This window comes from Ranitomeya imitator, chromosome 10 (assembly GCF_032444005.1).
Source record: "Ranitomeya imitator isolate aRanImi1 chromosome 10, aRanImi1.pri, whole genome shotgun sequence".
Taxonomy (NCBI): domain Eukaryota; kingdom Metazoa; phylum Chordata; class Amphibia; order Anura; family Dendrobatidae; genus Ranitomeya; species Ranitomeya imitator.
Window position 1 is genome coordinate 93049591 of NC_091291.1, and position 21728 is coordinate 93071318.

Consider the following 21728-nt stretch of genomic DNA (forward strand, 5'->3'; position numbering starts at 1 on the left):
AGTGACAACAGCAAAAAAATAAAAAAGTTATAGTCCTCAGAATAAAGCGATGCAAAAATAATTATTTTTTTCTATAAAATAGTTTTTATCGTATAAAAGCGCCAAAACATAAAAAAATGATATAAATGAGGTGTCGCTGTAATCGTATTGAACCGAAGATTAAAACTGCTTTATCAATTTTACCAAACGCGGAACGGTATAAACGCCTCCCCCAAAAGAAATTCATGAATAGCTGGTTTTTGGTCATTCTGCCTCACAAAAATCGGAATAAAAAGCGATCAAAAAATGTCACATGCCCGAAAATGTTACCAATAAAAACGTCAACTCGTCCCGCAAAAAACAAGACCTCACATGACTCTGTGGACTCAAATATGGAAAAATTATAGCTCTCAAAATGTGGTAACGCAAAAATTATTTTTTGCAATAAAAAGCGTCTTTCAGTGTGTGACGGCTGCCAATCATAAAAATCCGCTAAAAAAACCCGCTATAAAAGTAAATGAAAAAAATGTATTTATTTCCATTTTCCCATTAGGGTTAGGGCTAGGGTTAGGGTTAGGGCTAGGGCTAGGGTTAGGGTTAGGGTTAGGGCTAGGGCTAGGGTTAGGGCTAGGGTTAGGGCTAGGGTTAGGGCTAGGGTTAGGGTTAGGGCTAGGGCTAGGGCTAGGGTTAGGGCTAGGGCTAGGGTTAGGGCTAGGATTAGGGCTAGGGTTAGGGCTAGGGTTAGGGCTAGGGTTAGGGTTAGGGCTAGAGCTAGGGTTAGGGCTAGGGTTAGGGCTAGGGTTAGGGCTAGGGTTAGGGTTGGGACTAGGGTTAGGGTTAGGGTTAGGGCTAGGGCTAGGGTTAGGGTTAGGGTTGGGGCTAGGGTTAGGGCTAGGGTAAGGACTAGGGTTAGGGTTAAGGCTACAGTTAGGGTTGGGGCTAAAGTTAGGGTTAGGGTTTGGATTACATTTGCGATTGGGAATAGGATTAGGGGTGTGTCTGGGTTAGAGGTGTGGTTAGGGTTACCGTTGGGATTAGGGTTAGGGGTGTGTTTGGATTAGGGTTTCAGTTATAATTGGGGGGTTTCCACTATTTAGGCACATCAGGGGGATCTCCAAACGCGACATGGCGACCGATCTCAATTCCATCCAATTCTTCATTGAAAAAGTAAAACAGTGCTCCTTCCCTTCCGAGCTCTCCCGTGTGCCCAAACAGGGGTTTACCCCAACATATGGGGTATCAGCGTACTCAGGACAAATAGGACAACAACTTTTGGGGTCCAATTTCTCTTGTTACCCTTGGGAAAATACAAAACTGGGGGCTAAAAAATAATTTTTGTGGGAAAAAAAGAGATTTTTTATTTTCACGGCTCTGCGTTATAAACTGTAGTGAAACACTTGGGGGCTCAAAGTTCTCACAACACATCTAGATAAGTTCGTGGGGGGGTCTAGTTTCCAACATGGGGTCACTTGTGGGGGTTTCTACTGTTTAGGTATATTAGGGGCTCTGCAAACGCAATGTGACGCCTGCAGACCATTCCATTTAAGTCTGCATTCCAAATGGCGCTCCTTCCCTTCCGAGCCCTCCCATGCGCCCAAACGCTGGTTCACCCCACATATGGGGTATCAACGCACTCAGGACAAATTGGACAACAACTTTTGGGGTCCAATTTCTCCTTTTACCCTCGAGAAAATACAAAACTGGGGGCTAAAAAATAATTTTGAGGGGAAATTTTTTATTTTATTTTCACGGCTCTGCGTTATAAACTGTAGTGAAATACTTGGGGGCTCAAAGTTCTCACAACACATCTAAATAAGTTCCTTGGGGGGTCTAGTTTCCAATATGGGGTCACTTGTGGGGGGTTTCTACTGTTTAGGTACATTAGGGGCTCTGCAAACACAATGTGACGCCTGCAGACCATTCCATCTAAGTCTGTATTCCAAATGGCTCTCCTTCCCTTCCGAGCCCTCCCATGCGCCCAAACGCTGGTTCTCCCCCACATATAGGGTATCAGCGCACTCAGGACAAATTGCACAACAACTTTTGGGGTCCAATTTCTCCTGTTACCCTCAGGAAAATACAAAACTGGGGGCTAAAAAATTATTTTTGTGGGAAAAAAATTTTGTTTTATTTTTACGGCTCTGCATTATAAACTTCTGTGAAGCTCTTATTGGGTCAAAGTGCTCACCACACATCTAGATAAGTTCCTTAGGGGGTCTACTTTTCAAAATGGTGTCACTTGTGGGGGGTTTCAATGTTTAGGTACATCAGTGGCTCTCCAAACGCAACATGGCGTCCAATCTCAATTCCTGTCAATTTTGCATTGAAAGGTCAAACGGCGCTCCTTCCCTTCCGAGCTCTCCCATGCGCCCAAACAATGGTTTACCCCCACATATGGGGTATCAGAGTACTCAGGACAAATTGTGCCACAACTTTTGTGGTCCAATTTCTTCTCTTACCATTGGGAAAATAAAAAATTGGGGGCGAAAAGATAATTTTTGTGAAAAAAAAAATGATTTTTTATTTTTACGGTTCTGCATTATAAACTTCTGTGAAGCACTTGGTGGGTCAAAGTGCTCACCACACCTCTAGATAAGTTCCTTAGGGGGTCTACTTTCCAAAATGGTGTCACTTGTGGGGGGTTTCAATGTTTAGGCACATCAGTGGCTCTCCAAACGCAACATGGCGTCTCATCTCAATTCCTGTCAATTTTGCATTGAAAGGTCAAACGGCGCTCCTTCCCTTCCGAGCTCTCCCATGCGCCCAAACAATGGTTTACCCCCACATATGGGGTATCAGAGTACTCAGGACAAATTGTGCCACAACTTTTGTGGTCCAATTTCTTCTCTTACCATTGGGAAAATAAAAAATTTGGGGCGAAAAGATAATGTTTGTGAAAAAAAATGATTTTTTATTTTTACGGTTCTGCATTATTAACTTCTGTGAAGCACTTGGTGGGTCAAAGTGCTCACCACACCTCTAGATAAGTTCCTTAGGGGGTCTACTTTCCAAAATGGTGTCACTTGTGGGGGGTTTCAATGTTTAGGCACATCAGTGGCTCTCCAAACGCAACATGGCGTCCCATCTCAATTCCAGTCAACTTTGCATTGAAAAGTCAAATGGCGCTCCTTCCCTTCCGAGCTCTGCCATGCGCACAAACTGTGGTTAACCCCCACATATGGGGTATCAGCGTACTCAGGACAAATTGTACAACAACTTTTGGGGTCCATTTTCTCCTGTTACCCTTGGCAAAATAAAACAAATTGGAGCTGAAGTAAATTTTTTGTGAAAAAAAGTTAAATGTTAATTTTTATTTAAACATTCCAAAAATTCCTGTGAAGCACCTGAAGGGTTAATAAACTTCTTGAATGTGGTTTTGAGAACCTTGAGGGGTGCAGTTTTTAGAATGGTGTCACACTTGGGTATTTTCTATCATATAGACCCCTCAAAATGACTTCAAATGAGATGTGGTCCCTAAAATAAAATGGTGTTGTAAAAATGAGAAATTGCTGGTCAACTTTTAACCCTTATAACTCCCTAACAAAAAAAAATTTTTGGTTCCAAAATTGTGCTGATGTAAAGTAGACATGTGGGAAATGTTACTTATTAAGTATTTTGTGTGACATATCTCTGTGATTTAATTGCATAAAAATTCAAAGTTGGAAAATTGCGAAATTTTCAAAATTTTCGCCAAATTTCCGTTTTTTTCACAAATAAACGCAGGTAATATCAAAGAAATTTTACCACTATCATGAAGTACAATATGTCACGAGAAAACAATGTCAGAATCACCGGGATCCGTTGAAGCGTTCCAGAGTTATAACCTCATAAAGGGACAGTGGTCAGAATTGTAAAAATTGACCCGGTCCATAACGTGCAAACCACCCTTGGGGGTAAAGGGGTTAATGTTTTTGTGTGTTGCGACAAGTTGGTTTAAGGGTATAAGCAGTCAAAGAATAAAAATGACTAATATTTCAAAATTTTAAGCAAACTTTAGATATTTTCACAGAAAAAAACTAAAAGTTTATTGACCTAAATTTACAGTTAATGTAAAGTACAATGTGTCACAAAAAACACTTTCAGAATTACGGGGATATGTAGAAGCATTCCAGAGTTATTACTGCATAAGGTGATACATGTCATATTTTTTAACAAATGGGGCTTGGCCTTTTAGCTCAAAATAGGCTTTATAACTAATAGTTTAAACAAATGTATAGAAATAAAAACTGTAATATTAATTATTTTAAAATAATTTTCAATGACAATTGATGGTCATATTTCTGCTGACTAATTTGGAAAGAGTTAAGGTACAAAATCCACAAGAAGTCAGGATGGCCGAGCGGTCTAAGGCGCTGCGTTCAGGTCGCAGTCTCTCTTGGAGGCGTGGGTTCAAATCCCACTTCTGACATCACCTTTTCGTTTCAGGAAACTATACAGATTCCCTTCAGTTATTGATTAGATGGGGCTCAAACCAAACTTAGCAATGGGCCTTAAAAAACCTGATCCCAAAGTTATGACTACCTGGGAGTTTTTGGGGTGAATCTGAAATTGTCATCTATAAACGGAACTCTAGGATTGTGAAATAGGTTTTATGTGCATATGTTAGCTGTCTTGGCACCATAAAAATACTATGGGCGGTGAATGGGGAGGATTATTTCACCTCTTTGTGTTCTCTTTCCCTATTAGGTCGGAGATTCCACATCCTATGGGGCTGTTCTGGGAGATTTCTATAAACTGAATTGCAGGTAAGTCTAATTTCATATTTGTTTACCTCATTCCTCAATAGACCATAACAGTACTTAATAAACAAAAGCTGAAAAAGTAGGTAATCATAGATTAAAAAGTCTGAAATGCGCATGCGATACTGACATCTAAGTTTCAGCACATTTTGGGACAAACGTTTTCACATTGAAAGTTAACAATCATTAAAATATTTTCTCTAAATTTTTGTCTCCTTTTTTGCTCCAATTATTTGCATCTAATATCAAATAAAACTTGATGTAATATTATGCATGCACATTGTGTTTTATGTGCAACCATCACCTGTCTCATAAACACAGGGTTAGAATGAACATGATGAATAGAGTCAAATTGGAAATGTAAAAAAATCTGTCAAAATTGCATTTTTTTTCTACTCATTCACAAAGAGTTAATGAAAGTTATTAAACATGTACAACAAAATGGCAGGAGTTTCAAATAGAAATCATGCTGCAAAAACTAGTCAAAGCAAAAATAAAAATATACATTTTCAGGGGTTTCGCTTGACATTTGCCGAGTGTCAAACACTCCTAAAGTTGTTTGTGTTTGGCCGAAATAGCTCAGTTGGGAGAGCGTTAGACTGAAGATCTAAAGGTCCCTGGTTCGATCCCGGGTTTCGGCAACATAATTTTTCTTCACTGTTTACATTTTAAGGAGAAAATGAACAAAGCACATGGGCTGATTATTATTATTATTATTATACATTTTTATAGCGCCATTTATTCCATGGCGCTTTACATGTGAATACGGGGCAAATATACGGGGCTGATGACTGAAAGAAAATGAAAAAAAGGCCTAAAAATCTTAACTATCTACAGAAAATAAAATGTTGAAAAGATGAGAAATGGGAGCTTTTCCTTTTGAGCAAATTATTATTTTTTTTAATTTTTCCTCTATTTTGTTTATTTCCATTTCACTAAGCTGTAAGAGGATTTAATGGGAACCGGATAGCTGATACAGGCATCATGTATCAGACACTAGCTGAATGATTTCAGCCATGTATGTTTGACTATGAAATGCTGTGGTGTATATGGATTCATTGTGAGAAGTAATTTCTAAAATGGGGTCACTTTGGGGGGGGGGTTCTGCTGTTTTTGGTACATTTGGTACTCTGAAAATTTTACCGCAAACTATTCTTGCAAAATCTGCATTCCAAAACCCGAATGGTGCTCTTATTTTCAAAGCCCTGCTGTGTGGCCAAATGGTAGTTTCTGAAGAAATATGATGCATCACCGCATTATGTGAGAAATCTAACATTTCTAACATCCTAACAAAATAAAAGGAGGTTTGAAAATTAATGCTGACAAAAAGTACACACATGAAAAATGCTATTTATTAATGTTTTTGTGTGTTGCGACAAGTTGGTTTAAGGGTATAAGCAGTCAAAGAATAAAAATGACTAATATTTCAAAATTTTAAGCAAACTTTAGATATTTTCACAGAAAAAAACTAAAAGTTTATTGACCTAAATTTACAGTTAATGTAAAGTACAATGTGTCACAAAAAACACTTTCAGAATTACGGGGATATGTAGAAGCATTCCAGAGTTATTACTGCATAAGGTGATACATGTCATATTTTTTAACAAATGGGGCTTGGCCTTTTAGCTCAAAATAGGCTTTATAACTAATAGTTTAAACAAATGTATAGAAATAAAAACTGTAATATTAATTATTTTAAAATAATTTTCAATGACAATTGATGGTCATATTTCTGCTGACTAATTTGGAAAGAGTTAAGGTACAAAATCCACAAGAAGTCAGGATGGCCGAGCGGTCTAAGGCGCTGCGTTCAGGTCGCAGTCTCTCTTGGAGGCGTGGGTTCAAATCCCACTTCTGACATCACCTTTTCGTTTCATGAAACTATACAGATTCCCTTCAGTTATTGATTAGATGGGGCTCAAACCAAACTTAGCAATGGGCCTTAAAAAACCTGATCCCAAAGTTATGACTACCTGGGAGTTTTTGGGGTGAATCTGAAATTGTCATCTATAAACGGAACTCTAGGATTGTGAAATAGGTTTTATGTGCATATGTTAGCTGTCTTGGCACCATAAAAATACTATGGGCGGTGAATGGGGAGGATTATTTCACCTCTTTGTGTTCTCTTTCCCTATTAGGTAAGATTCCACATCCTATGGGGCTGTTCTGGGAGATTTCTATAAACTGAATTGCAGGTAAGTCTAATTTCATATTTGTTTACCTCATTCCTCAATAGACCATAACAGTACTTAATAAACAAAAGCTGAAAAAGTAGGTAATCATAGATTAAAAAGTCTGAAATGCGCATGCGATACTGACATCTAAGTTTCAGCACATTTTGGGACAAACGTTTTCACATTGAAAGTTAACAATCATTAAAATATTTTCTCTAAATTTTTGTCTCCTTTTTTGCTCCAATTATTTGCATCTAATATCAAATAAAACTTGATGTAACATTATGCATGCACATTGTGTTTTATGTGCAACCATCACCTGTCTCATAAACACAGGGTTAGAATGAACATGATGAATAGAGTCAAATTGGAAATGTAAAAAAATCTGTCAAAATTGCATTTTTTTCCTACTCATTCACAAAGAGTTAATGAAAGTTATTAAACATGTACAACAAAATGGCAGGAGTTTCAAATAGAAATCATGCTGCAAAAACTAGTCAAAGCAAAAATAAAAATATACATTTTCAGGGGTTTCGCTTGACATTTGCCGAGTGTCAAACACTCCTAAAGTTGTTTGTGTTTGGCCGAAATAGCTCAGTTGGGAGAGCGTTAGACTGAAGATCTAAAGGTCCCTGGTTCGATCCCGGGTTTCGGCAACATAATTTTTCTTCACTGTTTACATTTTAAGGAGAAAATGAACAAAGCACATGGGCTGATTATTATTATTATTATTATACATTTTTATAGCGCCATTTATTCCATGGCGCTTTACATGTGAATACGGGGCAAATATACGGGGCTGATGACTGAAAGAAAATGAAAAAAAGGCCTAAAAATCTTAACTATCTACAGAAAATAAAATGTTGAAAAGATGAGAAATGGGAGCTTTTCCTTTTGAGCAAATTATTATTTTTTTTAATTTTTCCTCTATTTTGTTTATTTCCATTTCACTAAGCTGTAAGAGGATTTAATGGGAACCGGATAGCTGATACAGGCATCATGTATCAGACACTAGCTGAATGATTTCAGCCATGTATGTTTGACTATGAAATGCTGTGGTGTATATGGATTCATTGTGAGAAGTAATTTCTAAAATGGGGTCACTTTGGGGGGGGTTTCTGCTGTTTTTGGTACATTTGGTACTCTGAAAATTTTACCGCAAACTATTCTTGCAAAATCTGCATTCCAAAACCCGAATGGTGCTCTTATTTTCAAAGCCCTGCTGTGTGGCCAAATGGTAGTTTCTGAAGAAATATGATGCATCACCGCATTTTGTGAGAAATCTAACATTTCTAACATCCTAACAAAATAAAAGGAGGTTTGAAAATTAATGCTGACAAAAAGTACACACATGAAAAATGCTATTTATTAATGTTTTTGTGTGTTGCGACAAGTTGGTTTAAGGGTATAAGCAGTCAAAGAATAAAAATGACTAATATTTCAAAATTTTAAGCAAACTTTAGATATTTTCACAGAAAAAAACTAAAAGTTTATTGACCTAAATTTACAGTTAATGTAAAGTACAATGTGTCACAAAAAACACTTTCAGAATTACGGGGATATGTAGAAGCATTCCAGAGTTATTACTGCATAAGGTGATACATGTCATATTTTTTAACAAATGGGGCTTGGCCTTTTAGCTCAAAATAGGCTTTATAACTAATAGTTTAAACAAATGTATAGAAATAAAAACTGTAATATTAATTATTTTAAAATAATTTTCAATGACAATTGATGGTCATATTTCTGCTGACTAATTTGGAAAGAGTTAAGGTACAAAATCCACAAGAAGTCAGGATGGCCGAGCGGTCTAAGGCGCTGCGTTCAGGTCGCAGTCTCTCTTGGAGGCGTGGGTTCAAATCCCACTTCTGACATCACCTTTTCGTTTCATGAAACTATACAGATTCCCTTCAGTTATTGATTAGATGGGGCTCAAACCAAACTTAGCAATGGGCCTTAAAAAACCTGATCCCAAAGTTATGACTACCTGGGAGTTTTTGGGGTGAATCTGAAATTGTCATCTATAAACGGAACTCTAGGATTGTGAAATAGGTTTTATGTGCATATGTTAGCTGTCTTGGCACCATAAAAATACTATGGGCGGTGAATGGGGAGGATTATTTCACCTCTTTGTGTTCTCTTTCCCTATTAGGTCGGAGATTCCACATCCTATGGGGCTGTTCTGGGAGATTTCTATAAACTGAATTGCAGGTAAGTCTAATTTCATATTTGTTTACCTCATTCCTCAATAGACCATAACAGTACTTAATAAACAAAAGCTGAAAAAGTAGGTAATCATAGATTAAAAAGTCTGAAATGCGCATGCGATACTGACATCTAAGTTTCAGCACATTTTGGGACAAACGTTTTCACATTGAAAGTTAACAATCATTAAAATATTTTCTCTAAATTTTTGTCTCCTTTTTTGCTCCAATTATTTGCATCTAATATCAAATAAAACTTGATGTAACATTATGCATGCACATTGTGTTTTATGTGCAACCATCACCTGTCTCATAAACACAGGGTTAGAATGAACATGATGAATAGAGTCAAATTGGAAATGTAAAAAAATCTGTCAAAATTGCATTTTTTTTCTACTCATTCACAAAGAGTTAATGAAAGTTATTAAACATGTACAACAAAATGGCAGGAGTTTCAAATAGAAATCATGCTGCAAAAACTAGTCAAAGCAAAAATAAAAATATACATTTTCAGGGGTTTCGCTTGACATTTGCCGAGTGTCAAACACTCCTAAAGTTGTTTGTGTTTGGCCGAAATAGCTCAGTTGGGAGAGCGTTAGACTGAAGATCTAAAGGTCCCTGGTTCGATCCCGGGTTTCGGCAACATAATTTTTCTTCACTGTTTACATTTTAAGGAGAAAATGAACAAAGCACATGGGCTGATTATTATTATTATTATTATACATTTTTATAGCGCCATTTATTCCATGGCGCTTTACATGTGAATACGGGGCAAATATACGGGGCTGATGACTGAAAGAAAATGAAAAAAAGGCCTAAAAATCTTAACTATCTACAGAAAATAAAATGTTGAAAAGATGAGAAATGGGAGCTTTTCCTTTTGAGCAAATTATTATTTTTTTTAATTTTTCCTCTATTTTGTTTATTTCCATTTCACTAAGCTGTAAGAGGATTTAATGGGAACCGGATAGCTGATACAGGCATCATGTATCAGACACTAGCTGAATGATTTCAGCCATGTATGTTTGACTATGAAATGCTGTGGTGTATATGGATTCATTGTGAGAAGTAATTTCTAAAATGGGGTCACTTTGGGGGGGGTTTCTGCTGTTTTTGGTACATTTGGTACTCTGAAAATTTTACCGCAAACTATTCTTGCAAAATCTGCATTCCAAAACCCGAATGGTGCTCTTATTTTCAAAGCCCTGCTGTGTGGCCAAATGGTAGTTTCTGAAGAAATATGATGCATCACCGCATTTTGTGAGAAATCTAACATTTCTAACATCCTAACAAAATAAAAGGAGGTTTGAAAATTAATGCTGACAAAAAGTACACACATGAAAAATGCTATTTATTAATGTTTTTGTGTGTTGCGACAAGTTGGTTTAAGGGTATAAGCAGTCAAAGAATAAAAATGACTAATATTTCAAAATTTTAAGCAAACTTTAGATATTTTCACAGAAAAAAACTAAAAGTTTATTGACCTAAATTTACAGTTAATGTAAAGTACAATGTGTCACAAAAAACACTTTCAGAATTACGGGGATATGTAGAAGCATTCCAGAGTTATTACTGCATAAGGTGATACATGTCATATTTTTTAACAAATGGGGCTTGGCCTTTTAGCTCAAAATAGGCTTTATAACTAATAGTTTAAACAAATGTATAGAAATAAAAACTGTAATATTAATTATTTTAAAATAATTTTCAATGACAATTGATGGTCATATTTCTGCTGACTAATTTGGAAAGAGTTAAGGTACAAAATCCACAAGAAGTCAGGATGGCCGAGCGGTCTAAGGCGCTGCGTTCAGGTCGCAGTCTCTCTTGGAGGCGTGGGTTCAAATCCCACTTCTGACATCACCTTTTCGTTTCATGAAACTATACAGATTCCCTTCAGTTATTGATTAGATGGGGCTCAAACCAAACTTAGCAATGGGCCTTAAAAAACCTGATCCCAAAGTTATGACTACCTGGGAGTTTTTGGGGTGAATCTGAAATTGTCATCTATAAACGGAACTCTAGGATTGTGAAATAGGTTTTATGTGCATATGTTAGCTGTCTTGGCACCATAAAAATGCTATGGGCGGTGAATGGGGAGGATTATTTCACCTCTTTGTGTTCTCTTTCCCTATTAGGTAAGATTCCACATCCTATGGGGCTGTTCTGGGAGATTTCTATAAACTGAATTGCAGGTAAGTCTAATTTCATATTTGTTTACCTCATTCCTCAATAGACCATAACAGTACTTAATAAACAAAAGCTGAAAAAGTAGGTAATCATAGATTAAAAAGTCTGAAATGCGCATGCGATACTGACATCTAAGTTTCAGCACATTTTGGGACAAACGTTTTCACATTGAAAGTTAACAATCATTAAAATATTTTCTCTAAATTTTTGTCTCCTTTTTTGCTCCAATTATTTGCATCTAATATCAAATAAAACTTGATGTAACATTATGCATGCACATTGTGTTTTATGTGCAACCATCACCTGTCTCATAAACACAGGGTTAGAATGAACATGATGAATAGAGTCAAATTGGAAATGTAAAAAAATCTGTCAAAATTGCATTTTTTTTCTACTCATTCACAAAGAGTTAATGAAAGTTATTAAACATGTACAACAAAATGGCAGGAGTTTCAAATAGAAATCATGCTGCAAAAACTAGTCAAAGCAAAAATAAAAATATACATTTTCAGGGGTTTCGCTTGACATTTGCCGAGTGTCAAACACTCCTAAAGTTGTTTGTGTTTGGCCGAAATAGCTCAGTTGGGAGAGCGTTAGACTGAAGATCTAAAGGTCCCTGGTTCGATACCGGGTTTCGGCAACATAATTTTTCTTCACTGTTTACATTTTAAGGAGAAAATGAACAAAGCACATGGGCTGATTATTATTATTATTATTATACATTTTTATAGCGCCATTTATTCCATGGCGCTTTACATGTGAATACGGGGCAAATATACGGGGCTGATGACTGAAAGAAAATGAAAAAAAGGCCTAAAAATCTTAACTATCTACAGAAAATAAAATGTTGAAAAGATGAGAAATGGGAGCTTTTCCTTTTGAGCAAATTATTATTTTTTTTAATTTTTCCTCTATTTTGTTTATTTCCATTTCACTAAGCTGTAAGAGGATTTAATGGGAACCGGATAGCTGATACAGGCATCATGTATCAGACACTAGCTGAATGATTTCAGCCATGTATGTTTGACTATGAAATGCTGTGGTGTATATGGATTCATTGTGAGAAGTAATTTCTAAAATGGGGTCACTTTGGGGGGGGTTTCTGCTGTTTTTGGTACATTTGGTACTCTGAAAATTTTACCGCAAACTATTCTTGCAAAATCTGCATTCCAAAACCCGAATGGTGCTCTTATTTTCAAAGCCCTGCTGTGTGGCCAAATGGTAGTTTCTGAAGAAATATGATGCATCACCGCATTTTGTGAGAAATCTAACATTTCTAACATCCTAACAAAATAAAAGGAGGTTTGAAAATTAATGCTGACAAAAAGTACACACATGAAAAATGCTATTTATTAATGTTTTTGTGTGTTGCGACAAGTTGGTTTAAGGGTATAAGCAGTCAAAGAATAAAAATGACTAATATTTCAAAATTTTAAGCAAACTTTAGATATTTTCACAGAAAAAAACTAAAAGTTTATTGACCTAAATTTACAGTTAATGTAAAGTACAATGTGTCACAAAAAACACTTTCAGAATTACGGGGATATGTAGAAGCATTCCAGAGTTATTACTGCATAAGGTGATACATGTCATATTTTTTAACAAATGGGGCTTGGCCTTTTAGCTCAAAATAGGCTTTATAACTAATAGTTTAAACAAATGTATAGAAATAAAAACTGTAATATTAATTATTTTAAAATAATTTTCAATGACAATTGATGGTCATATTTCTGCTGACTAATTTGGAAAGAGTTAAGGTACAAAATCCACAAGAAGTCAGGATGGCCGAGCGGTCTAAGGCGCTGCGTTCAGGTCGCAGTCTCTCTTGGAGGCGTGGGTTCAAATCCCACTTCTGACATCACCTTTTCGTTTCATGAAACTATACAGATTCCCTTCAGTTATTGATTAGATGGGGCTCAAACCAAACTTAGCAATGGGCCTTAAAAAACCTGATCCCAAAGTTATGACTACCTGGGAGTTTTTGGGGTGAATCTGAAATTGTCATCTATAAACGGAACTCTAGGATTGTGAAATAGGTTTTATGTGCATATGTTAGCTGTCTTGGCACCATAAAAATACTATGGGCGGTGAATGGGGAGGATTATTTCACCTCTTTGTGTTCTCTTTCCCTATTAGGTAAGATTCCACATCCTATGGGGCTGTTCTGGGAGATTTCTATAAACTGAATTGCAGGTAAGTCTAATTTCATATTTGTTTACCTCATTCCTCAATAGACCATAACAGTACTTAATAAACAAAAGCTGAAAAAGTAGGTAATCATAGATTAAAAAGTCTGAAATGCGCATGCGATACTGACATCTAAGTTTCAGCACATTTTGGGACAAACGTTTTCACATTGAAAGTTAACAATCATTAAAATATTTTCTCTAAATTTTTGTCTCCTTTTTTGCTCCAATTATTTGCATCTAATATCAAATAAAACTTGATGTAACATTATGCATGCACATTGTGTTTTATGTGCAACCATCACCTGTCTCATAAACACAGGGTTAGAATGAACATGATGAATAGAGTCAAATTGGAAATGTAAAAAAATCTGTCAAAATTGCATTTTTTTTCTACTCATTCACAAAGAGTTAATGAAAGTTATTAAACATGTACAACAAAATGGCAGGAGTTTCAAATAGAAATCATGCTGCAAAAACTAGTCAAAGCAAAAATAAAAATATACATTTTCAGGGGTTTCGCTTGACATTTGCCGAGTGTCAAACACTCCTAAAGTTGTTTGTGTTTGGCCGAAATAGCTCAGTTGGGAGAGCGTTAGACTGAAGATCTCAAGGTCCCTGGTTCGATCCCGGGTTTCGGCAACATAATTTTTCTTCACTGTTTACATTTTAAGGAGAAAATGAACAAAGCACATGGGCTGATTATTATTATTATTATTATACATTTTTATAGCGCCATTTATTCCATGGCGCTTTACATGTGAATACGGGGCAAATATACGGGGCTGATGACTGAAAGAAAATGAAAAAAAGGCCTAAAAATCTTAACTATCTACAGAAAATAAAATGTTGAAAAGATGAGAAATGGGAGCTTTTCCTTTTGAGCAAATTATTATTTTTTTTAATTTTTCCTCTATTTTGTTTATTTCCATTTCACTAAGCTGTAAGAGGATTTAATGGGAACCGGATAGCTGATACAGGCATCATGTATCAGACACTAGCTGAATGATTTCAGCCATGTATGTTTGACTATGAAATGCTGTGGTGTATATGGATTCATTGTGAGAAGTAATTTCTAAAATGGGGTCACTTTGGGGGGGGTTTCTGCTGTTTTTGGTACATTTGGTACTCTGAAAATTTTACCGCAAACTATTCTTGCAAAATCTGCATTCCAAAACCCGAATGGTGCTCTTATTTTCAAAGCCCTGCTGTGTGGCCAAATGGTAGTTTCTGAAGAAATATGATGCATCACCGCATTTTGTGAGAAATCTAACATTTCTAACATCCTAACAAAATAAAAGGAGGTTTGAAAATTAATGCTGACAAAAAGTACACACATGAAAAATGCTATTTATTAATGTTTTTGTGTGTTGCGACAAGTTGGTTTAAGGGTATAAGCAGTCAAAGAATAAAAATGACTAATATTTCAAAATTTTAAGCAAACTTTAGATATTTTCACAGAAAAAAACTAAAAGTTTATTGACCTAAATTTACAGTTAATGTAAAGTACAATGTGTCACAAAAAACACTTTCAGAATTACGGGGATATGTAGAAGCATTCCAGAGTTATTACTGCATAAGGTGATACATGTCATATTTTTTAACAAATGGGGCTTGGCCTTTTAGCTCAAAATAGGCTTTATAACTAATAGTTTAAACAAATGTATAGAAATAAAAACTGTAATATTAATTATTTTAAAATAATTTTCAATGACAATTGATGGTCATATTTCTGCTGACTAATTTGGAAAGAGTTAAGGTACAAAATCCACAAGAAGTCAGGATGGCCGAGCGGTCTAAGGCGCTGCGTTCAGGTCGCAGTCTCTCTTGGAGGCGTGGGTTCAAATCCCACTTCTGACATCACCTTTTCGTTTCATGAAACTATACAGATTCCCTTCAGTTATTGATTAGATGGGGCTCAAACCAAACTTAGCAATGGGCCTTAAAAAACCTGATCCCAAAGTTATGACTACCTGGGAGTTTTTGGGGTGAATCTGAAATTGTCATCTATAAACGGAACTCTAGGATTGTGAAATAGGTTTTATGTGCATATGTTAGCTGTCTTGGCACCATAAAAATACTATGGGCGGTGAATGGGGAGGATTATTTCACCTCTTTGTGTTCTCTTTCCCTATTAGGTAAGATTCCACATCCTATGGGGCTGTTCTGGGAGATTTCTATAAACTGAATTGCAGGTAAGTCTAATTTCATATTTGTTTACCTCATTCCTCAATAGACCATAACAGTACTTAATAAACAAAAGCTGAAAAAGTAGGTAATCATAGATTAAAAAGTCTGAAATGCGCATGCGATACTGACATCTAAGTTTCAGCACATTTTGGGACAAACGTTTTCACATTGAAAGTTAACAATCATTAAAATATTTTCTCTAAATTTTTGTCTCCTTTTTTGCTCCAATTATTTGCATCTAATATCAAATAAAACTTGATGTAACATTATGCATGCACATTGTGTTTTATGTGCAACCATCACCTGTCTCATAAACACAGGGTTAGAATGAACATGATGAATAGAGTCAAATTGGAAATGTAAAAAAATCTGTCAAAATTGCATTTTTTTTCTACTCATTCACAAAGAGTTAATGAAAGTTATTAAACATGTACAACAAAATGGCAGGAGTTTCAAATAGAAATCATGCTGCAAAAACTAGTCAAAGCAAAAATAAAAATATACATTTTCAGGGGTTTCGCTTGACATTTGCCGAGTGTCAAACACTCCTAAAGTTGTTTGTGTTTGGCCGAAATAGCTCAGTTGGGAGAGCGTTAGACTGAAGATCTAAAGGTCCCTGGTTCGATCCCGGGTTTCGGCAACATAATTTTTCTTCACTGTTTACATTTTAAGGAGAAAATGAACAAAGCACATGGGCTGATTATTATTATTATTATTATACATTTTTATAGCGCCATTTATTCCATGGCGCTTTACATGTGAATACGGGGCAAATATACGGGGCTGATGACTGAAAGAAAATGAAAAAAAGGCCTAAAAATCTTAACTATCTACAGAAAATAAAATGTTGAAAAGATGAGAAATGGGAGCTTTTCCTTTTGAGCAAATTATTATTTTTTTTAATTTTTCCTCTATTTTGTTTATTTCCATTTCACTAAGCTGTAAGAGGATTTAATGGGAACCGGATAGCTGATACAGGCATCATGTATCAGACACTAGCTGAATGATTTCAGCCATGTATGTTTGACTATGAAATGCTGTGGTGTATATGGATTCATTGTGAGAAGTAATTTCTAAAATGGGGTCACTTTGGGGGGGGTTTCTGCTGTTTTTGGTACATTTGGTACTCTGAAAATTTTACCGCAAACTATTCTTGCAAAATCTGCATTCCAAAACCCGAATGGTGCTCTTATTTTCAAAGCCCTGCTGTGTGGCCAAATGGTAGTTTCTGAAGAAATATGATGCATCACCGCATTTTGTGAGAAATCTAACATTTCTAACATCCTAACAAAATAAAAGGAGGTTTGAAAATTAATGCTGACAAAAAGTACACACATGAAAAATGCTATTTATTAATGTTTTTGTGTGTTGCGACAAGTTGGTTTAAGGGTATAAGCAGTCAAAGAATAAAAATGACTAATATTTCAAAATTTTAAGCAAACTTTAGATATTTTCACAGAAAAAAACTAAAAGTTTATTGACCTAAATTTACAGTTAATGTAAAGTACAATGTGTCACAAAAAACACTTTCAGAATTACGGGGATATGTAGAAGCATTCCAGAGTTATTACTGCATAAGGTGATACATGTCATATTTTTTAACAAATGGGGCTTGGCCTTTTAGCTCAAAATAGGCTTTATAACTAATAGTTTAAACAAATGTATAGAAATAAAAACTGTAATATTAATTATTTTAAAATAATTTTCAATGACAATTGATGGTCATATTTCTGCTGACTAATTTGGAAAGAGTTAAGGTACAAAATCCACAAGAAGTCAGGATGGCCGAGCGGTCTAAGGCGCTGCGTTCAGGTCGCAGTCTCTCTTGGAGGCGTGGGTTCAAATCCCACTTCTGACATCACCTTTTCGTTTCATGAAACTATACAGATTCCCTTCAGTTATTGATTAGATGGGGCTCAAACCAAACTTAGCAATGGGCCTTAAAAAACCTGATCCCAAAGTTATGACTACCTGGGAGTTTTTGGGGTGAATCTGAAATTGTCATCTATAAACGGAACTCTAGGATTGTGAAATAGGTTTTATGTGCATATGTTAGCTGTCTTGGCACCATAAAAATGCTATGGGCGGTGAATGGGGAGGATTATTTCACCTCTTTGTGTTCTCTTTCCCTATTAGGTAAGATTCCACATCCTATGGGGCTGTTCTGGGAGATTTCTATAAACTGAATTGCAGGTAAGTCTAATTTCATATTTGTTTACCTCATTCCTCAATAGACCATAACAGTACTTAATAAACAAAAGCTGAAAAAGTAGGTAATCATAGATTAAAAAGTCTGAAATGCGCATGCGATACTGACATCTAAGTTTCAGCACATTTTGGGACAAATGTTTTCACATTGAAAGTTAACAATCATTAAAATATTTTCTCTAAATTTTTGTCTCCTTTTTTGCTCCAATTATTTGCATCTAATATCAAATAAAACTTGATGTAACATTATGCATGCACATTGTGTTTTATGTGCAACCATCACCTGTCTCATAAACACAGGGTTAGAATGAACATGATGAATAGAGTCAAATTGGAAATGTAAAAAAATCTGTCAAAATTGCATTTTTTTTCTACTCATTCACAAAGAGTTAATGAAAGTTATTAAACATGTACAACAAAATGGCAGGAGTTTCAAATAGAAATCATGCTGCAAAAACTAGTCAAAGCAAAAATAAAAATATACATTTTCAGGGGTTTCGCTTGACATTTGCCGAGTGTCAAACACTCCTAAAGTTGTTTGTGTTTGGCCGAAATAGCTCAGTTGGGAGAGCGTTAGACTGAAGATCTAAAGGTCCCTGGTTCGATCCCGGGTTTCGGCAACATAATTTTTCTTCACTGTTTACATTTTAAGGAGAAAATGAACAAAGCACATGGGCTGATTATTATTATTATTATTATACATTTTTATAGCGCCATTTATTCCATGGCGCTTTACATGTGAATACGGGGCAAATATACGGGGCTGATGACTGAAAGAAAATGAAAAAAAGGCCTAAAAATCTTAACTATCTACAGAAAATAAAATGTTGAAAAGATGAGAAATGGGAGCTTTTCCTTTTGAGCAAATTATTATTTTTTTTAATTTTTCCTCTATTTTGTTTATTTCCATTTCACTAAGCTGTAAGAGGATTTAATGGGAACCGGATAGCTGATACAGGCATCATGTATCAGACACTAGCTGAATGATTTCAGCCATGTATGTTTGACTATGAAATGCTGTGGTGTATATGGATTCATTGTGAGAAGTAATTTCTAAAATGGGGTCACTTTGGGGGGGGTTTCTGCTGTTTTTGGTACATTTGGTACTCTGAAAATTTTACCGCAAACTATTCTTGCAAAATCTGCATTCCAAAACCCGAATGGTGCTCTTATTTTCAAAGCCCTGCTGTGTGGCCAAATGGTAGTTTCTGAAGAAATATGATGCATCACCGCATTTTGTGAGAAATCTAACATTTCTAACATCCTAACAAAATAAAAGGAGGTTTGAAAATTAATGCTGACAAAAAGTACACACATGAAAAATGCTATTTATTAATGTTTTTGTGTGTTGCGACAAGTTGGTTTAAGGGTATAAGCAGTCAAAGAATAAAAATGACTAATATTTCAAAATTTTAAGCAAACTTTAGATATTTTCACAGAAAAAAACTAAAAGTTTATTGACCTAAATTTACAGTTAATGTAAAGTACAATGTGTCACAAAAAACACTTTCAGAATTACGGGGATATGTAGAAGCATTCCAGAGTTATTACTGCATAAGGTGATACATGTCATATTTTTTAACAAATGGGGCTTGGCCTTTTAGCTCAAAATAGGCTTTATAACTAATAGTTTAAACAAATGTATAGAAATAAAAACTGTAATATTAATTATTTTAAAATAATTTTCAATGACAATTGATGGTCATATTTCTGCTGACTAATTTGGAAAGAGTTAAGGTACAAAATCCACAAGAAGTCAGGATGGCCGAGCGGTCTAAGGCGCTGCGTTCAGGTCGCAGTCTCTCTTGGAGGCGTGGGTTCAAATCCCACTTCTGACATCACCTTTTCGTTTCATGAAACTATACAGATTCCCTTCAGTTATTGATTAGATGGGGCTCAAACCAAACTTAGCAATGGGCCTTAAAAAACCTGATCCCAAAGTTATGACTACCTGGGAGTCTTTGGGGTGAATCTGAAATTGTCATCTATAAACGGAACTCTAGGATTGTGAAATAGGTTTTATGTGCATATGTTAGCTGTCTTGGCACCATAAAAATACTATGGGCGGTGAATGGGGAGGATTATTTCACCTCTTTGTGTTCTCTTTCCCTATTAGGTAAGATTCCACATCCTATGGGGCTGTTCTGGGAGATTTCTATAAACTGAATTGCAGGTAAGTCTAATTTCATATTTGTTTACCTCATTCCTCAATAGACCATAACAGTACTTAATAAACAAAAGCTGAAAAAGTAGGTAATCATAGATTAAAAAGTCTGAAATGCGCATGCGATACTGACATCTAAGTTTCAGCACATTTTGGGACAAACGTTTTCACATTGAAAGTTAACAATCATTAAAATATTTTCTCTAAATTTTTGTCTCCTTTTTTGCTCCAATTATTTGCATCTAATATCAAATAAAACTTGATGTAACATTATGCATGCACATTGTGTTTTATGTGCAACCATCACCTGTCTCATAAACACAGGGTTAGAATGAACATGATGAATAGAGTCAAATTGGAAATGTAAAAAAATCTGTCAAAATTGCATTTTTTTTCTACTCATTCACAAAGAGTTAATGAAAGTTATTAAACATGTACAACAAAATGGCAGGAGTTTCAAATAGAAATCATGCTGCAAAAACTAGTCAAAGCAAAAATAAAAATATACATTTTCAGGGGTTTCGCTTGACATTTGCCGAGTGTCAAACACTCCTAAAGTTGTTTGTGTTTGGCCGAAATAGCTCAGTTGGGAGAGCGTTAGACTGAAGATCTAAAGGTCCCTGGTTCGATCCCGGGTTTCGGCAACATAATTTTTCTTCACTGTTTACATTTTAAGGAGAAAATGAACAAAGCACATGGGCTGATTATTATTATTATTATTATACATTTTTATAGCGCCATTTATTCCATGGCGCTTTACATGTGAATACGGGGCAAATATACGGGGCTGATGACTGAAAGAAAATGAAAAAAAGGCCTAAAAATCTTAACTATCTACAGAAAATAAAATGTTGAAAAGATGAGAAATGGGAGCTTTTCCTTTTGAGCAAATTATTATTTTTTTTAATTTTTCCTCTATTTTGTTTATTTCCATTTCACTAAGCTGTAAGAGGATTTAATGGGAACCGGATAGCTGATACAGGCATCATGTATCAGACACTAGCTGAATGATTTCAGCCATGTATGTTTGACTATGAAATGCTGTGGTGTATATGGATTCATTGTGAGAAGTAATTTCTAAAATGGGGTCACTTTGGGGGGGGTTTCTGCTGTTTTTGGTACATTTGGTACTCTGAAAATTTTACCGCAAACTATTCTTGCAAAATCTGCATTCCAAAACCCGAATGGTGCTCTTATTTTCAAAGCCCTGCTGTGTGGCCAAATGGTAGTTTCTGAAGAAATATGATGCATCACCGCATTTTGTGAGAAATCTAACATTTCTAACATCCTAACAAAATAAAAGGAGGTTTGAAAATTAATGCTGACAAAAAGTACACACATGAAAAATGCTATTTATTAATGTTTTTGTGTGTTGCGACAAGTTGGTTTAAGGGTATAAGCAGTCAAAGAATAAAAATGACTAATATTTCAAAATTTTAAGCAAACTTTAGATATTTTCACAGAAAAAAACTAAAAGTTTATTGACCTAAATTTACAGTTAATGTAAAGTACAATGTGTCACAAAAAACACTTTCAGAATTACGGGGATATGTAGAAGCATTCCAGAGTTATTACTGCATAAGGTGATACATGTCATATTTTTTAACAAATGGGGCTTGGCCTTTTAGCTCAAAATAGGCTTTATAACTAATAGTTTAAACAAATGTATAGAAATAAAAACTGTAATATTAATT

The 21728-nt window shown here is 35.5% G+C and overlaps 16 non-coding genes across 16 annotated transcripts; all 16 read left to right on the plus strand.

Annotated features, from left to right (window-relative positions):
• The first annotated feature begins 4304 nt into the window (after positions 1 to 4304).
• TRNAL-CAG (transfer RNA leucine (anticodon CAG)) lies at positions 4305 to 4387 on the plus strand. Its single transcript has one exon. It is a non-coding gene; the product is annotated as a tRNA-Leu (tRNA).
• An 899-nt stretch (positions 4388 to 5286) lies between these two features.
• On the plus strand, positions 5287 to 5359 carry TRNAF-GAA (transfer RNA phenylalanine (anticodon GAA)). The gene has a single exon. It is a non-coding gene; the product is annotated as a tRNA-Phe (tRNA).
• A 1136-nt stretch (positions 5360 to 6495) lies between these two features.
• TRNAL-CAG (transfer RNA leucine (anticodon CAG)) lies at positions 6496 to 6578 on the plus strand. The gene has a single exon. It is a non-coding gene; the product is annotated as a tRNA-Leu (tRNA).
• Positions 6579 to 7475: 897 nt separating this feature from the next.
• On the plus strand, positions 7476 to 7548 carry TRNAF-GAA (transfer RNA phenylalanine (anticodon GAA)). The gene has a single exon. It is a non-coding gene; the product is annotated as a tRNA-Phe (tRNA).
• A 1135-nt stretch (positions 7549 to 8683) lies between these two features.
• TRNAL-CAG (transfer RNA leucine (anticodon CAG)) lies at positions 8684 to 8766 on the plus strand. Its single transcript has one exon. It is a non-coding gene; the product is annotated as a tRNA-Leu (tRNA).
• An 899-nt stretch (positions 8767 to 9665) lies between these two features.
• Positions 9666 to 9738, plus strand: TRNAF-GAA (transfer RNA phenylalanine (anticodon GAA)). Its single transcript has one exon. It is a non-coding gene; the product is annotated as a tRNA-Phe (tRNA).
• Positions 9739 to 10873: 1135 nt separating this feature from the next.
• TRNAL-CAG (transfer RNA leucine (anticodon CAG)) lies at positions 10874 to 10956 on the plus strand. Its single transcript has one exon. It is a non-coding gene; the product is annotated as a tRNA-Leu (tRNA).
• Positions 10957 to 11853: 897 nt separating this feature from the next.
• On the plus strand, positions 11854 to 11926 carry TRNAF-GAA (transfer RNA phenylalanine (anticodon GAA)). The gene has a single exon. It is a non-coding gene; the product is annotated as a tRNA-Phe (tRNA).
• A 1135-nt stretch (positions 11927 to 13061) lies between these two features.
• Positions 13062 to 13144, plus strand: TRNAL-CAG (transfer RNA leucine (anticodon CAG)). The gene has a single exon. It is a non-coding gene; the product is annotated as a tRNA-Leu (tRNA).
• An 897-nt stretch (positions 13145 to 14041) lies between these two features.
• TRNAF-GAA (transfer RNA phenylalanine (anticodon GAA)) lies at positions 14042 to 14114 on the plus strand. Its single transcript has one exon. It is a non-coding gene; the product is annotated as a tRNA-Phe (tRNA).
• A 1135-nt stretch (positions 14115 to 15249) lies between these two features.
• TRNAL-CAG (transfer RNA leucine (anticodon CAG)) lies at positions 15250 to 15332 on the plus strand. The gene has a single exon. It is a non-coding gene; the product is annotated as a tRNA-Leu (tRNA).
• Positions 15333 to 16229: 897 nt separating this feature from the next.
• TRNAF-GAA (transfer RNA phenylalanine (anticodon GAA)) lies at positions 16230 to 16302 on the plus strand. Its single transcript has one exon. It is a non-coding gene; the product is annotated as a tRNA-Phe (tRNA).
• Positions 16303 to 17437: 1135 nt separating this feature from the next.
• TRNAL-CAG (transfer RNA leucine (anticodon CAG)) lies at positions 17438 to 17520 on the plus strand. The gene has a single exon. It is a non-coding gene; the product is annotated as a tRNA-Leu (tRNA).
• An 897-nt stretch (positions 17521 to 18417) lies between these two features.
• Positions 18418 to 18490, plus strand: TRNAF-GAA (transfer RNA phenylalanine (anticodon GAA)). The gene has a single exon. It is a non-coding gene; the product is annotated as a tRNA-Phe (tRNA).
• Positions 18491 to 19625: 1135 nt separating this feature from the next.
• Positions 19626 to 19708, plus strand: TRNAL-CAG (transfer RNA leucine (anticodon CAG)). The gene has a single exon. It is a non-coding gene; the product is annotated as a tRNA-Leu (tRNA).
• An 897-nt stretch (positions 19709 to 20605) lies between these two features.
• TRNAF-GAA (transfer RNA phenylalanine (anticodon GAA)) lies at positions 20606 to 20678 on the plus strand. The gene has a single exon. It is a non-coding gene; the product is annotated as a tRNA-Phe (tRNA).
• The last annotated feature ends 1050 nt before the right edge of the window (positions 20679 to 21728 follow it).